The 14,721-nt window shown below is 41.1% G+C and overlaps 1 protein-coding gene across 2 annotated transcripts in view; it reads left to right on the top strand.

The window, feature by feature from the left end:
• Window positions 1-5,258: 5,258 nt before the first annotated feature.
• RNF19A (ring finger protein 19A, RBR E3 ubiquitin protein ligase) overlaps window positions 5,259-14,721 on the top strand; it is a 58,217-nt gene continuing 48,754 nt past the window's right edge. The window contains exons 1-2 of one of the 2 annotated variants that reach the window (XM_004768894.3): window positions 5,259-5,397; window positions 14,212-14,485. The gene's annotated coding sequence lies outside the window, so the exon portion shown is untranslated. The remainder of the gene's footprint in view (window positions 5,398-14,211; window positions 14,486-14,721) is intronic. The other variant, XM_004768895.3, reaches the window with a different exon arrangement.

Below are 14,721 nucleotides of genomic sequence, written 5' to 3'. Positions count from 1 at the left end.
TTAATAACCCTTTGGGGAGTCTAATCTTCCCACAAGAAAAAGTACCTTGGGCTGACTTGGGGGAGGATATGGTGCCATTTCCCCTGTGGAAGGTGGTGAGTGAGAGATGGAGCAGGGAGAAGAGAGGCATCAGAGCAACTCCGCTTTTAGCCACGTGAAGGATTTTTCCATTGAGGAGCCTTCATTTCTCAGTTTGGAAGGGGAAAGTCCTTTCCTTTCTGGATCCCCTATATGGTCCTAATAATCATGATCCCCTCTATGCTCAGATCCCTGAGCAGGGATGCAGATGACCCCATCCAAAAAATCCTAGCTGGATTAACTCCCACTCTAGCCAGCTTCCCTTTACATAGTAATAGTCGCTGATATTTACTGATGGCTTACTACATGCCAAGCTTGAGAACTGTATCTGCTTTTATTTATTGAATCCTGAGAACAACCCAGTGGGGTAGGTACTATTTTTCCTTCCTATTTTATGACAGGTTATGTTGAGGAGGGCCACTATGTCCACAAGGTACTGTGCACAGTGTGGTCTATGTCCTTGATATCCCTTATGGTCACGCAGGGCAAAACCCTTATGCCTTACACACTGGGCCCAACACTGCGGGGCACAGGGGCTCTCAATAATTTTCCCAAGGTCCCACAGCTAGAACCCAAGCTCTGAGAACTCATACATGAGAAAAATGAGGGACTTGTATAAGAAGAAATGTCTATGAACCTGCCGGGTAGGGAACTGAACCAACTTGAGATCAGTACACTTATTCACACAGCGACAGGTCAAAGTGAAAATCAGGAAGTGGCACATTCCAGTGAATCAACTGTGACAACTGAAGATATCCCAGATCTTCCTGGATGAGGTCCCAAGATTGCCTCCCCAAGCCATATTAAATGATGGAGGAGAACAAAGCTCCTAAGCTCCCATTTCCGCTTGCATTTTTTTTTTTTTCTCCCAGTGAAACAACCTTTAGGCCAAGCTTCTTGCCTCCAATGTCCTGTCTTACAACATTTTGTTTCTATGACCCTTTTGGCCTTTGTATTAGAATGGTTTTCTATGAGTCTGTTTCCCTGTCAAGTTTACAAGCTTCTTGAAGGCAAGAACAATGCTTTACTACATTTGCCTTTCTTAATGCCCAAGGAAGACCCCTTTGCTCTCTCCCTTATGTATTTGGCTTTAAGCTAGCCACCTTCAAAATCTAGTGGGAAAGACCTACAAACACTAACGATGCACCTTACATAGAAAATTTTGGAGGTATGCACAGAGAAGATGGGTTTAACCTAGCCTGCAAGGATCAGCAAAGGTCATTAGATTGAGCCAGGCAGAGAAGGGGAGAGGGAATTCTAGGCAGAGGAAGCAGCATGTACAAAGAAAAGGAAATGCTCATCTGTAAGAGAGAGGGAGGAGAGAAAGGGAAAAAGAAAAAAAGATTTGCAGTATTGTAAGTAGTTTAATGAGGCTGAAAATTTCACTTTGTGACACCAGTGGAGGGGGCTTATGGTTGGGGTAGAGAAAGAGTATGAACTGTAGAGCCAGACTACCTTGCCTGTGTGGTCCAAATCCAAGCTATGCCACTTACCAACTATTTAACTTTGGGCAAATTACTTACCCTCTCAAGCCTTGGATCCTAATTTGTTTATGGGATAAAAATAGTACTGATCTTGGGGTGCCTGGGTGGCCCAGTCAGTTAAGCATCTGCCTTCAGCTCAGGTCATGATCCCAGGGTCCTGACTCCCTGCTCAGCAGGGAGTCTGCTTCTCACTCTCCCACTTCCCCCATTTGTGTGCGCGCTCTCTCTCTCTTTGTCAAATAACTAGGTAATCTTTTTTTTAAAAATAGTACCTATCTTTTGGGACTCCTACAATAATTAAATGGCTTAATACTTAAAGCACTTAGAACAGTGCCTTCCAGGTAACATGTATTCAGTAAAGAGTAGCTGCATTTTTAGTCCATTTCCTACTTTTATTCTAAGCAAGTCTTACCAATTCTGCCTCCAACACAAATACCAAAACCATTCTTTTCTGTCTCCGCCTTAGTCTGAAGAACTATGATTTCTTTCCTGGATTCTTGAAGTAGCTTCAAAACGAATCTCCTTCTTCCACTCTTGTTCTGCCACAATCTGATCCCCAGAGCAACCAGAGTGATCCTTTCCAGAGATAAATAAGGTGTCACTCCACTTAAAAATCTGTTATCTAGCCACACATCATACCAATCATTTAGAATTCTCTTTATCATGATCTCAGAATGTCTTAAATAATCTGGCTTCCTCATACCTCTGTAACCCCATGTGGTATATTCCCTTTTACTCACTATGCTTCAGCCTCTAGCTAACTTGAACTTGGGAAGTTTGTCTTGCAAGGGCATTTGCACCTGCTGTTCCCTCTACCTTCCCCACCCCTTAACTTGTTTGCCTTCTTCTTGTCTTGTAGAACCCAGCTCAAATGTCAGAGCAGGTAGACTTTAGTTTGAGACTTTTAGTTTGAGGTAGATTCTAGTTTGAGACCTTAGTATAAACTAAGGTAACGTTCTCCCAGGTTTCTGTATGTCATGAAGGTAAATTTACTTCCTTTATTTGTTGTTTTTTTCTGCCTTTTCCAACTGTGCCACCCCACTCCCCCACACCATAAGCTCTATGAGACCGGATACAAGGTCTGACTTTTTCATTGTTGTATTCCCAGTTTCTGGGAAACTCAAACCCCTTCCCCCTCACGCACACACACACACACATACTAAGGCACTCAATTAATATTTATTAAATTGATTCTGAATGAATAAGAAGAGAGTAGGGAAAGAAAGAAGAATGCTGCCAAAAATCAAGGCACCTGAGGCCAATTATGATCTTCCAGTAATCTGGTGAGAAATGATGAGGCCCTAGCAGTGGTTTTCAACCGTGGCTATGCATTAGAATCACGAGAGGGTTTTTTTTGTTTACTGTTGGTTTTTTGTTGTTGTTTGTTTGTTTTAAATCTTGAATCCTCAGAGATTCTGACTTAATTGATGGAGGCATCCTGGGCATCAGGATTTTTTTCAAAGCTCCTCAGGGGATCCTGATGTGCAAAGTGGGAATCACTGCCCTAAAGGCAGGAGGACGGGGATATAGAAGAGAGAGTACAGGGATATTTAACAGAGCTTAAGGTTGATTATGAATTGGAAGTGACTGAACCAGGGGTACTTGGGAAGAATCCTAGATTTCTGGCTTGGGTCTGGGTGAATGACAGACACAAGTTTTGAGGAAAAGAGAAATTGTGTCTTGGGCAGGCTGAGTTTGATGTACCTGTGGGAATCCAAGTGGAGATGTTCAACAGATATTTGCTGTTGTTGTTTTTAACAGATCTATGTTGCCTCAGTGAAGAGTAGGAAATCCCTCTAGTTTTCAAGAGGACAGCAGGAAAAGGAATCTCTGGAAAAGATGACAATTGTACAGAGTACAAGACCTGTTTCCACTTCACATAGCCTCTTTCCTCAAAACCTCCTTCCAAGCCAATGTCCCATCTGTTCTGCAATGTTCAACATGTTGAAATATTCTTAAGGATTATATTATGTATGAACAAGTTCCATAAATCCATTTAACTTATACTATTTTTGTACTATTGGTACAAAGTACCCCATTTATTAAATTGTAGGCAGCTTTCAAATAAGATTTATTTTTTTTAAGAGTTTATTTATTTATTTGACAGAAAGAGATTACAAGTAGGCAGAGAGAGAGAGGAGGAAGCAGGCTCCCCGCTGAGCAGAGAGCCTGATGCGGGGCTCGATCCCAGGACCCTGGGATCATGAACTGAGCCGAAGGCAGAGGCTTTAACCCACTGAGCCACCCAGGTGCCCCTCAAGTAGGATTTAAAGGAGTGCATAACAGCTTTAAAATTTCCAATAAATGAAAATAAACATACCCATAATGATTTCCTTTAAGATTTGTGGTTAAAAAACAAAACAAAAAAGCAAACAAAACAAAAAAAAAAAATCTTGGACCTAAACTGCTTAGCTTGTTTAGTTTTCTAATTGGTAAACATTTACTGGGTTACCAAAGATACCAAGTACTGTCTGGAAGACCATGGCTCCTTGGTTTGTTTCTAATTTAAATTAGACAGACGCTCTAAAACAAGGATTGATAGGATGATATATTTAGTTAAGTAACAGATGGCAAATGGACATTCTGTCCAGCATCCATCACATTCCGTTTCTCAGTATTCCAGGGAAGAGTGACTCTTAATCCTGACATCAACTATGAAGGAATTAACCCGGTCTGCACTGAATGTTTATTCAGTTTATGTTTATTCAGTTTATTCAGTTTATGCACTGAAAAGAACTGATACTAAACCAGAGGCAGGTTAAAAAATTCAAAGGGGAGGTATGACTGGCTTAAAGGATAAGAAGGGGCTGGAACACATAAAGCTGGATTCAAGTAATTCAGAATGTATCAGTAAGTACTAAAGGATGAATTCTGAATACTTAAGCGACTTTGTGAAAGTAAGCGATGCGGGGGGAAGAGAAGAGGCGAGGGGCAGATATTCTCTGCACGCTCACACAGGGTGTTAAACGGTGGTGAAGCGCTGCTGCTAGCAGCCCCTGCGGAAGAATGGGGTCTCTTAAAACTAAGAACCAAAGGGTGGGAGCGCCGTCACCCTGGGGGAAGACAATTCCACGCGGAGGGGAGAAGAAACTCGCAGCAACATCCCGGCTTTGCCCTCCCTGGGGTTACCAACCTAACAGGTGAACCGTGAGAACACAAAGAAACGAGTCATAAATGGTGTGCGGGATGCCAAGAGCCAGGGTCCTCAAGTCCAGCATCTACCACCACGTCCGGAGCAGCTCCGGCCACACCACCCATCCTCGGAGGCGACACCTGCTCCACAGCCCCGCCCGCTCGGGGCGAAGTGCTGCTTGCCGAGGGGCAGAAAGGGCGGCTGACTCGACCGCGTAAGGGACGAGCGGGGCGCTGTCCGCCCAGCCGCCCGGTCGCAGGCGGGACACACCAAGACCCGCCAGGCCGAACGTGCGCGAGCGAACGACAGCGTCCCAGAGCCGCCCGCGGCGGACCCGCTGGGCGTGACGCCATGACGCACGGCACGCGGGCGGCGCGCCGGGGCGGGGCGGGGCGGGGTGGGCCGGGGGCGGGAGGAAGGAGTGGGAGGAGGAGGCGGAGACAGCGGGGGCTGAAGGAGGGGGAGAATGGCAGTTGGGGCGCTGGTTCCCGGGAACAGCCGTCAAGACAGAACTGCGGAGGAGGAGTTCGGGAAAGCGGCGGTCGGGACCCCTCCTCTGCGTTCCCCCCGCCCCAGCTGAGAGGCGTCTCGGCGGGTCTGAGGAGCCCTCCTCCGTACTTCCTTCGGCTTCTGCCGCCGCCGCTGAGAGATGGGCCTCCTCTCCCGCACTCCGGCACCCGCCGCCGCTCTGAGGAGTTGAAGGTACGGTCGGCGCGGGTGGAGGTTGCGCCTGGGTGCGGGAGGACAGGGGCGGCTCCCGTTTCCGACTCGAGGCGCTCCGGCACGGCCGCTGCCCTCGCGCCCCTCCCCGGGACGGAAATGGATTCAGAAATCCCACGGGAAAGGCGCCCCCTCTCGGGCCGGGTCCCGGGGTAGGGGCCGGGGCGGGGGTCGGTCCTGGTCCTGGGGGTCAGGCCGCTGGCTGGTTTCGCGTTCACAGCCCGGACCCGGCGCTGGCGCCCCCTGGGCCGCGCAGGCTGAGCCTGAGCGTGGGATCCGCCCCGAGCTCTGCCCTCCCGGCCGGGGCAGTCTGTGGAGTCGGCGGCCAACCCAGCAGTGTTGTGACGGGCCGAGGCGGCGCTCCCCGGCTGCACTTCCCGGGCCGCCGAAGCAGCCGACACCGAGGGCGGCCGCCGCGCGGAGGCGGCGGGGGTGGAGCGCATTCCTGATGGGTGAAATCGGCTCTAACGGGACCGATTCCCGGGCCTCGCTGCAAATTCAGACCTGGGGCGAGAGCCCCCAATCCCTGCTGCAGGGGGCTCTGGGGAATGGGTGGCATGCACCCGGGAAGATTCTTCGGGGAGAACTGCCATCCCCTTCAAAAGCAGAAATTAAACAGACGAAAAATGGTGTTGCTTTAGTTAAAGGGTGCTTTAAGAGGGGTCTACCCAGGATCGTCTCTCTTGCTAAACCCTCAGGGTGTTCCTAGCCTTCACCCAGCAAGAAATGCCACGATTTTTAATTTCGTTTTCCCTGTCATTTGGGTTTTCCTCTCTCGTTGCTCTTCCTCCCCATTGCCATTAATGGGAAAAAGAAAAAGAAGTTTAGGGTTCATTAGCCCCGCGACAAGGGCAATAAATAAAAGAGGGGAGAGAGGGGCGCCAAGGCTATATATGGGAGAAAAAAAAGGTCTTAATTTTTTCCCATTGGTCCTTAAAGGTGGAAATACGCGAACGATGCTTTATTCTGGTTAATGTTTACTATTCAGAACGTTGCAGAATGTTCTGTTGGGTTTACGTTGGAAAAGACAATGTTTCCGTGCTGCTATTTTCAAACCCAGGTGTTGACTAGAAATGCTAGTTTTAAATGTTAGTAAACAGTGGAGGCGTAAAGCAGTCTTTCCCCATGGTTGCCTTAAAATGTTTGTGATCTTTTCTTTCCGTTCTACTTTTTTTTCTTTTTGTAAGAACATGGCTGTCTTATTCATTTTTTATTATTTTAACCTAGATTCCTTGACTCTTGGTTACACGAAGTATGACGGTATGCCTTGTTTTCATTTTCAGTTTTGCCATTAACCATCTTAATAGGCAGCCTTCCACGTCTGTTTATAATTCAAGCTATTACCGTATTTGCCTTTTTATGCTTCCTTAACACCCAACTGACTGGACTGAATTAAAATGTAAATACTTCTCTCTGTGTCGAAAATGGCGATGATCTATTGTTAACTCTTATTTTCAAATGTTCTTTTTTTGCTATTTGGAATTCCATGGTAAAGATTTGGAATTAAGTCTTGGGACTTAATTACATTATGCAACAACAACAACAGCAAAAGGTCCTTTTTCTTTGTTTAGTACTCTTTTTTATTGTATACAATATAGCAAGTTTAAATTTCATGCCTCCATGGAAACTATTTTAATGTCACCCCAACGTGTCTTTCTGAGGGGGAAAAAATTACACTTGGCAACTAATGTTAAAATATTTTTTCAATATTGTTGACTTCCAGGAGGAGTCCAGTAAGATTAACTTTTTAAAAACTGCCGTGTGTTTTAAGAGTTGAAACACAACCCAAGTCTCCAGATAGTGGCTACTTAAAATATTGTTGTTTCATTTTGGGAAGGGCCTCAGTTGATCATTAGCTTAAATAAAGAACAGTCCATTTTACTATCTAACCAGTGTTGAAATTTCTTTTTAAAATTTTCCTGGCGATTTGTAGAATTTGGGGTGCCTTTTTACTTGACTAAATGAAACCATATTTTTTTCTACCTAATGTATGGAAGGTACTAGATTAGTATCTGTTTTTAAAGATACCTCAGCATCTTAGTTGCAAATAAACGTATTTCATAAATTTGAAGTAGGGAAGGTCATAAAGTAATATTTTTCCAGTTGTGAATGTAAGACCCTTGGAGCCCCCTCTCTTTAGTGAGATCAGATTGAAAGATACTATTTGTTATAGGTATATGATACCTATACTATCATAGGGTTATTAGATAGAATTAAATATAGGTAATTTGAAGCAAAGTTTTTTAGCATGTGAAAGACTCTCTGGTATAGTATTATGGCAGGTTCTGATTTTAGCCTTAAACATTTAGGTTTATCACAGAAATGCTTTGGTTTGTAATCATCTCCCACTCTCCCAGCTTTGTTTTGCTTTTTTAATCTGAAGGGCACTGAGGATTGAAAAATGTAGTTTTCTGAATTTATCAAGGAGGGAGGGGGGAGGACAAATAGTTGAGATAACGTGTAAAAAGACCCTGGTCTAGTGCTGGGCACAGAGTAAGGGGGGGGAGCAGATAAATTTTGTTACATTTACATCTGAATTGTCTCCTTATATTCTCTCTTCAGGTTATAAAGGAAATTTTAGGGAATTGTTACTTGTTTTCCTGATGCTACTAACAAGTGCCAATCGATTGTCAAATGCAGACTGATTTTGCACTAAGCTTTATGCTCTTTTGTTTGAGGCCCATATGAAAAATAGGCCATTTGGGGTTGAAGACCAAAGAAAAGTTGAATTTGTCAACTTATATTTAATTGCATTGTATTTGGCATGTTAGCACTAGTAGTTTAATGATTAAAAGGACCCATGATCCTGTATGAATTACTTTCATTTAAAGATTTTGATTTCACTCCTTTTTAGCAAAGTGCTAATTTGATTATTTATGGAAAATAGCTCTATTTTCCTTAGGCATTTTCCCCCCAATGAGTAATTATTATTTTCTTTAGCTTAAAAAAAAATGTCATAATAGTTTTTTGTTTGCTCGTAGAAGATGCATAACATTGAAACAACTACGTATGTAACCACACCTGCACAGCAATAGACCGAGGGATAATAATTCCTTTGCTCACCACATCTGCATTTCAGATGGTGGTAGACTTAAACCAAAAAAGGCAGTGAGATCACTTTGGGTGTTTGAAACTTGGGTACTTCATTTGTTTCTCAATAGCTATCATATGTCAGTAATATTTTCTCTATTAAAGTGGGAAAAATTACCACCTTTTGATAAAGTAGGTTTGTTTTTCTTGCTTTCTTTGTAGCTGTCTATAAACTTGAGCATTTAGTTTATTGGTAATAGTTTCTTGAAAGCAATGCCATTAGCCTTAAAAACATACATATTTTTGACCTATTGATGTTACCTAGTATTTTATTTTGAAAATCATTTGCTAGATAAAATACCACTAGTTAATTCATTTTAGAAGTCCTATTTGGTAAAGTTTTCTTATGTGAACGCCTCAGTGGGACAAAACTAATGAGTTGTTTTAGCTCTCAAGTAAATTTGTGCTTTTAAGTATGAAGTGAAATCCTACAGAAATCACCCAAGTTTTAAACCCAAAAGAAACTTCAAATCTCAGTCTTGGATCCAAAAAACAGGAGTTGGCTGCCTAAAATTATGTACACTTTACATTTTCAACGTCTTTCCTTCTTTGTAGACCCCTGAAAGTATAAATAACCCTGCTGTAATATGATTAGCAGGCAGGTTGCCAGTTGAAGAGACAGTCTGGGAGAGGTGAGCCATAAAGAGGGAGCAAACTAGTTAGAGGGAGGCATCAAGAAACTGGAAGAAGCTGTTGGAATGTGATAGTATTAGGCTTCCAGATAAACATTATATAGTATGTATTACAAAAATAGACAGCCATTAGTGTGAGTCTTTATGCTTTATATTCTGTCATTTCTAAGTCAAGTATTGGCATTTGCTCCCCCATATGGTAAATTATTCTAAAATTAAATTATCCTTATGCATTATTACAAATGTGATAATATATGTGAAATGTGCATTAGAAGTATAGGAGATAATTTAAAAATTATGGCAGGGACCATTCTCTTTGTTCACTGTTAAGGTCTCAGCATTTAGCATAAAGCTTGACAATAATAGATGTTGAATAAATATGTACTAACTGAATATGTGTAATGTAAGGTATCTATTTCATAACTCTCTACAGCAGGGCTGTCATTATTAATGAAGTCTAATGTGAGTCATAAGTAATTAAAGATTTTTCTACTAGCTAAATTAAAAGTAAAAAGAAGCAGATGAAACTAATTTTCATAATATATTTTATTTAATCTAGTGTATCCAAAATATTACCGTTTCAGCATATATTGAGTGACTTTACATTCTTTTATTCATACTAAGTTTTTGATCCAGTACATATTTATACTGAACAGCATACATCTAGGGGCATTTTGCATGAAATGTTTGTTCCTTTCCACAGAAGTTCTATTAAATTAGATTCATTAGATATTTAACCATAGACTCCTAGGAAATATCAACCTAAAGACCAATTTGAAAAATCACTAATCAGGAGACAGAGGGCATCTCTTAAATTAATTACAGAGATACAAAGAGTGAAATGACAAGGTTACAAACCTGGAATTGCTCTAGTTATGTTCAGGTGCATCTACTCGAATACTCATTTACTATTTTCTTGGAATGTGGCACCAACTTGATTTGGCTGTGGAACTTATCCTAGTGACACTAGTGTTCTAATTTAACCTCTCCATTTTATAAGTGAGAGAACTATAGTGTAGAGCTACTCAGTCCAATGTGTCATCACTAGATACATGAGGCTATTTAAGTTTAAATTAGTTAACATTAAAAAAAATTTTAAATCCATTTCCTCAGTTGTACCAGTTATGTCTCAGATACTCTATAGCCATATGCGACTACTGGCTACCGTATTGGACAGTGCAGGTCTAGAATATTTCTATCATTTCAGGAAGTGCTGTTGGATTGTGCTGGTCTAAAGAATTATCCACACAGCTAATGTGGTAGAGCCAAAGTTTCAAACCACTTTCTCTTATCTTCCCAGACTGAAATTTCATTAATCACCTGGTTTCTGAATGATCACATAAGTCTTTTTGTTTACAAATCTTCATTTGCTTCTTACAGATAAATTTCAAATTTTCATGGCATTCAAAACCTTTCACAAGCTAACCTTATTCTCTCACCATTCTGGGGGGGGGGCTCAACATTGAAGCCAGTTGATCTGTTTGGTAAATACGTTAATAAAACATCCTTAGTTTCACCCCCATGACTTTTCATAGGCCTTTTATCTCTGCCTGGAATACCCTTTTCCATTTTCCCTACTTATCTAAGGTCCTCTTCTTTCAAGGCCTGACTCCTATCTTATCTCCACAAATCATTCCAGGTTGGTGATTCTAAGTTAACTACTAAAAATTTTTCTGAGATATTATTAACAGGTTCCAGACATGAATGGGAACATAACTTTTGAGGACCACCAATCTACTACGTGGTGCCACAAGTTTTTGCTAAGGACATTAGTAAAGTATATTATGTTTATGTAAAAAGCCAAAGGATAGTCATTCGTAATAAAAATTTTGTTTTGTTTTGTTTTTTTAAACGGTATTGCTTGCCATAAGGAGACATCTGTTTGATTTGGCTATGTGTAACTGCTTACCAGGTAACCTGATTTGGATGAAAGAATTAGTCGTTGTGCTATACATAATCTATCTTGTGATGATAGGCTTTTCTAAATGGTTGTTTTATTTCCCCCTTTCACACCCACTGATCAGTCCCTAACCCTCTTTCCGAAGGACTTTATTTCACTATTTTTAAGAATGCCTATTTAAGAAGTGTTGGTTATTCATGTAAACAAAAACTGCAGGATAGATTAGTTTAGGCAGTATTTATGTAGATCAGAGATTTAAAATCTGGTGCTGCAGTGGACCTACTCACCTTTCCAGATTCTTCCTATTACAGTAGCATTTTGTATTGATTTATTCATTGTAACTGATTCCAGTGTGGGCAGTAACAGGACCTTCATATGCAGTAGTCTCATGGGAACTTCTTTCTTTTGTTTTTATACTTAGATTTGCTATGACAAGTTACCAGTGGGGAAAAAAAATCTCTTGTCTGAGTTCAGGATTCAAAAATATACTTTCAAAAATATACTTTAATACTAATCCAGTGAAATAGATGATAGCACATTTTCCCTTATTTGATAGGGAAAAAGAGTGAAGCACAGTTATTCTGGGAGAGTTGTAAAGCCAAGAAAAGGTTTATATCCTGACTTTCAGTTCAACTTAGTAATTCTGGATCAGTCACATATGTGCTTCCGTATTTGGTCTCAGAAGAAGACTACCAAAAAGGCAAAGATTATACTCATTCCACTGGATTTACAAAAGAACATACTAACATTTTAGAGAATTTGGAGATTTTTTAAAACAAAATTGTCTCAGAAAAATCTAAATTATCCACTTTTAACTCTAAAGTATGCTGTATATTAAAACTATGCATTTGTAATTGGAATTTTAGTCTTTTTGTTTTTTTAAAGATTTTATTTATTTATTAGAGAATGAGAGCCAGTAAGCATGAGGGGGAAGGTCAGAGGGAGAAGCAGACCCCCTGCTCAGCAGGAAGCCTGATGCAGGACTCATCCAGGGACTCAAAATTTATGAACTGAGCTGAAGGCAGTCGCTCAACCAACAGAGCCAGCCAGACACCCTGAATTTTAGTCTTTTAGAATTAAGGGACCTTTGACATCATCTGGTTCAACTTGTAAATAAGGAAACTGAAATTCAGAAAAGTAGATAGATGTGGCTAAGATTTCAGATGAGGTTAGTATTACCCTTCTGTTAATCTGTAGCAATAAATATTTTAACCAGTTCAAAAAATTTTTGGCAACTAGATATCTTTTTTAAAACCTATTTAAAAACCTTTGAATTTCTCTAAGCATTCCATCATGTGTGGCATTTTGAATGTTTCTGAGTACTCTGTCATGCCCAGGATTTTGCATTATGCTTTCCTATTTACCTGTTGGTTTGTCCTTCTGAACAAAGAAGGCCTGGCATGAGGCAGCCAAAATGTTTTTAATCTTTCTCTTTTTGGAAAAATGGAATGAATAAGGCTTTTGCTTTCTGCATCAGCTTTCTTTTTGTAATAGATTAAGTAAATAGTAGTTTTAATGAGTATTATTAAAACCACAAAGTACCATTCTGTTCTACATCCCAATCAAGAATAGGCTTCAGGAGGTGAATGTGGCAGGTATATGTTTGTGAAGCTGTTTAAGAACCCTCTTTGGAGAGGGTTATGGAATATGGGAATATGGGAATAGTATGCTCTGAACTTTGTTTCTTTTTCTGTGGAATTGTAGAAACTAAAGGACAGAGCTCAAAATAGTATATTTGAATCATTCTTAAAAACTTGCTGGATGGGGCGCCTGGGTGGCTCAGTGGGTTAAGCCTCTGCCTTCGGCTCAGGTTGTGATCTCAGAATCCTGGAATTGAGTCCCACATCGGGATCTCTGCTTGGCAGGGAGTCTGCTTCCTCCTCTCTCTCTCTCTGCCTGCTTCTCTGCCTGCTTGGTCTCTCTCTGTCAAATAAATAAATAAAATCTTTAAAAAAAAAAAACTTGCTGGAAACTGTACTTGCCTATGTTAATGATCTGTTTAGAATTACCCTCACCTCATACAGTTTTAAATAGTTGAATCAAAATTTGTAATCCATTTTTTTAAAGATTTTATTTATTTATTTAACAGAGAGAGAGAGAGAGAGAGAGATCACAAGTAGACAGAGAGGCAGGCAGAGAGAGAGAAGCAGGCTCCCCGCTGAGTAGAGAGCCTGATGTGGGGTCTTGATCCCAGTATCCTGGGATCAAGCCCTGAGCCAAAGGCAGAGGCTTTAACGCACTGAAGCACCCGAGCACCCCTAATCCATTTTTAATATTGGAAAGACCACGGGACGCCTGGGTGGCTCAGTCAGTTAAGTGTCTGCCTTTGGCTCAGGTCATGATCCGAGTCCTAGGATAGACTCCCGCATTGGGCTCCCTGCATGGGCTGCTTGCTTAGCAGGGAATTTGCTTCTCCAGCTGCCTGGTGGGCTTGTGCATGTGCGCGTGTGCGCTCTCTCTCTCTCTGACAATTAAATAGAATCTTTAAAATATGTGCTAGACCACTTGAGGTAGGTTTGTAGCTGTATAAACATAAGACTAAAAACATTCATATTTGCCTTAGAGAAATTAATGTACTATAATGATGTATTCCAAACTTCCACGTGACTAATTTTTCTGATTCTATTAGAAAAGCCCTCTCAGAACCATCAGTTTGTTTTATTACTAACCTTAAATATGATAATCTTTCCAACAGTTTTATTCAGTAGGTGGTTTAGTTAGACTTGTGCCATCTTCTTAAATATTTTTAATAGTTTGGCTAGTATTTGTAAAGTAGTTAAAAGTGCCATACCCTATTCTGCATTCTTTGTATATTTTATTTCGCTTAATCCTAATAATAATCTGGTGGGCTGTAGGTATTATTATTATTACTCCTATTTTGTAGTTGAAAAAACTGTATTAGTAATTTAACTCAGTGTCCCATAGCATAGTAAGTGTCAGAGGCTGAGCTTGAACCCAGACTTGTGAATCCAAAATCCATGCCTTAGTTTCTGGATAAAAAGTTCTTGTCATTACCCCACATATGTATAATATTTAAAAATCCCCCCCAAGCTACTCTAAATTTTTTACCTCATTTTATTTCCCCCCACTAAGGTAGGTTAAGATAATTGTATCTGAAACAGAGAACCCCAAAATCTCACGGTGGAGCACAGTAAAACTTTATTTCTCACACAGAGAACCATGTGGATGAATCCAGTATCCACATTCCTTCCGTCTTGTGACCAGTTGCCCCTGTGGCCTGCTTGGAGTCACCACTAGAATTACTACATTCAACAAGCCAGTGATGAAGAGTGAGAGCTCAAAGGATATGTGAAAGGAAGATTTAGGGACCAGTCCTGGAAGGAGCATACATCATTGCATTGGTCAGGACTAGATCCATGGCTGCATGTAGCAGCAAATGGAATGGAAAATGTGGTCCTCCTATGTGCTTGGGAGAAAAATGAAACAGGTGAGTACATAACCTCATTACTGCTACAGTTGTGTATTCCCTGTTTTACAGATGGTACAGAGAGGTGGTTACTGAACCAAAGCCACAAAACCACTTGGTAGCAATAAATAGAATCCAGATTTCCTTAGAGCTGCATATAATATGCTCATGTTTCTGAGGAGACCTTCAAATAATTGAAAGGCATTTAGATTGTATTTCTAGCACCACTGCTGATTCTTTCTTATTGGACAGCAAAT

Source organism: Mustela putorius, unplaced genomic scaffold (assembly GCF_011764305.1).
Source record: "Mustela putorius furo isolate JIRA1106 unplaced genomic scaffold, ASM1176430v1.1 tig00000228_pilon_pilon_pilon, whole genome shotgun sequence".
Lineage (NCBI taxonomy): Eukaryota > Metazoa > Chordata > Mammalia > Carnivora > Mustelidae > Mustela > Mustela putorius.
Note: the sequence above shows the minus strand (reverse complement) of the source record. Positions and strands in the feature narration are given on the sequence as shown.